We start from the raw sequence: 2,470 nt of genomic DNA, 5'->3' as shown, positions 1-2,470 counted from the left end.
AAGCAAGGGCTGCACACATGTCTGGGCTGTATGCCATACTTCTCACTTGCTGCAGTATGACTATATCTTTATCCTTAGGTGCCACTGCTCCTATGTGTATCAGTCTCTGTATTTTAGTGTCCACTTTAATTATTATCTCACTTGGCTTTTCTATATTGTGCTAAATACCAAATGGCTAAATGTAGCAGGTACTTCTTTTGGAGTCTCACAATCATTGCATTGAATCACTAAGCTTTGCAGACATTTTATCATATGACAGGCTTCCTGGCCTTCCAACACTGGTTCAGTCTGTATGCTTCTCTCCCAAGACTTTCCAGCAACATATCCATCTTGTTCAGTTGAAGTTTGCCAGTTTTACAGTGCATGGGTCACAAGAATAGTACAAACTTCCTGTGGTTTCTCCAAGGGAGCATAGTTCAATGCCTGTAAATTCAAATTGGGCTTATAATACTCCACAGCAACAACAACAACAAAAAAATTAAAAACTTAATATTTTATTTTCCCCCAATTACATGGAAAAACAATTTTAACATTCTTTTTTCTTCTCCAAATTTTGAGTTTCAAATTCTCTCCTTCCCTTCCTCCCTCCTTTACTGAGAAGGCAAGCAATTCAGCACAGTAACCTATGTTACTACACGTAGTTATGCAAAACACATTTCCATGTAAGTCATGAGTAGCAGGAATTTTTAAACCTTTCCTTGTGTCAAAGATTCTTTTGGCAATTTGGTGAAGGCTATGGACCTCTTTTCAGAATAATGTTTTTTAAATGCATAAAAGAAAGTACACAGGATTGGGTCTAGTCTGTTCCGATTCCCAGGAGCGGGAGGGACAATGGCTGAGCTTTGGACAGGGCTCGGGGACAGTGACAACGATCAGAAAGCGGCTCAGGCCAGGAAGAGATGGCGTGAGGAGAAGTGGGAGGATGAGGATGAGGAGAATGCCCAGCTCTTGCTGGAGGCTCTGAGGGTTCTGGACAGATTAAAAAACATAGCCTGCCCCTTCCTTGAGGGTCTGTATATTACTAGACCGAGGACAATGAAACAGTTCCTGTGTACACCCTCAATTTGCCGTTTACTTATTCTGGAATGGTTATTTGCAAGACTGTATCCTTCCTTTGGGGTTTCATTTGCAACTGTGCCGGGCTCTGGAGCTAAAGGGAAAATAACAGAGATGACCAGAATTGGCCATGAACTGCTGTTGTTTGGGCCAGATGATCAGGATCTCATTAAAGGCTCTACTGGTGTGAAGGTGCAGCTTTATTTCTTTAACTAGTTATTGGATCTGGTCGCCAGTCTGGGTCCTGAATATGCCACCAGTTTCTTCAGCGTGGAGAACTTCTACAAGTTAGTGAAGGACAATGAGATGCTGCTGAAGAACGTCTTCACTTCCCATGTCCACAAGGAGATCCTAGATCCCAAGTTGAGTCCCTTGCCTCTGGACATAGAGCCCTCTCATGGGATAAAGGAAAACCTGCATAGAATGCCACTAGAGGCAAAGAAGACGAAGGTGGAAGAGCTTTCCAAAAAACTGACTAAGCTCACTGAAATGCTGCAGGCACACAAGGAAGAGGTCCTCAGTCGCCAGGACAGTGTCAACAGACAGTTTTTGCCAAATCCCGCAGGGCGCCCTGATCAGTGATCTCCCCACCGTGGGAGAATCTCTAGTCAACGTAGTGGCACCTTGGGCTTGACTCTCTCAGATTTCCATCAACTGGTGATTGCTTTTATACACATTTTTGAGGATGAACTTCATGAGCACTTTAACCACCCTGACCCCAACAACAACTCATGTGGTCCATTCTTTCAGTCTGTACATGAGACTCTGACCTTCTGCAACCAGGAGCTGAAAGCTATCAAAGAAGTCATGGATATCTTTGTGAATGTGGAGGATATAGCAGAGCTGCCACAATGGGAGAAAGCCTACTTGGGTGAAGGCAACTACATGGTGACCTTGGTTGAAAAATTGAAAGAGTTAAAATGGAAACATGAGCTTTTCAAAGATAGTCCTTGGACACCTGTTGAACATATGAGAAAAAGCTGATTGTCCGTTCCCTGGTTTGCCAGATCCTTAGGACTTGGCTGCCACTGGTGTTTGGGAAATGAGGGGGAAGTCTTATGTCCTGAGACAAGTTTCTGTTTGCTTTTTTAAAAGTAATTTTTGTTTTTTGTTAATATGAACTTGATAAGCACCAACAGAGGCCAAACAGAAAAAAGAGGATTGTACATGAAACCACAAATCTAATCATGTACACCTTACTTTTTAAGGAGCATATAATAAAATTATCACCTTAAAGAAAAAAAAAGAAAATACATAGAATAAAAGTAGACAAATTATATTGAAATCTTGTTAGCAAATTATTTTTTAAAAAGTTCATAGACCGTAGGTTAAGAACACATTCTCTACAGAGATATACCCACGCCTAATCTTTCCCATAAACATTACTTTCTTATCCAATTCTGGGGATCTAGCT

The 2,470-nt window shown here is 41.6% G+C and overlaps 1 pseudogene; it reads left to right on the top strand.

Moving 5' to 3' along the window:
• Positions 1-831: 831 nt before the first annotated feature.
• LOC114030378 lies at positions 832-2,040 on the top strand (annotated as a pseudogene).
• Positions 2,041-2,470: the final 430 nt, after the last annotated feature.

The sequence above is a fragment of the Vombatus ursinus genome, unplaced genomic scaffold, assembly GCF_900497805.2.
Source record: "Vombatus ursinus unplaced genomic scaffold, bare-nosed wombat genome assembly UNPS02014959.1, whole genome shotgun sequence".
Taxonomy (NCBI): Eukaryota; Metazoa; Chordata; class Mammalia; order Diprotodontia; family Vombatidae; genus Vombatus; species Vombatus ursinus.
The sequence above is the reverse complement of the archived record's forward strand: the minus strand, read 5'-3'. Positions and strand labels throughout refer to the sequence as shown.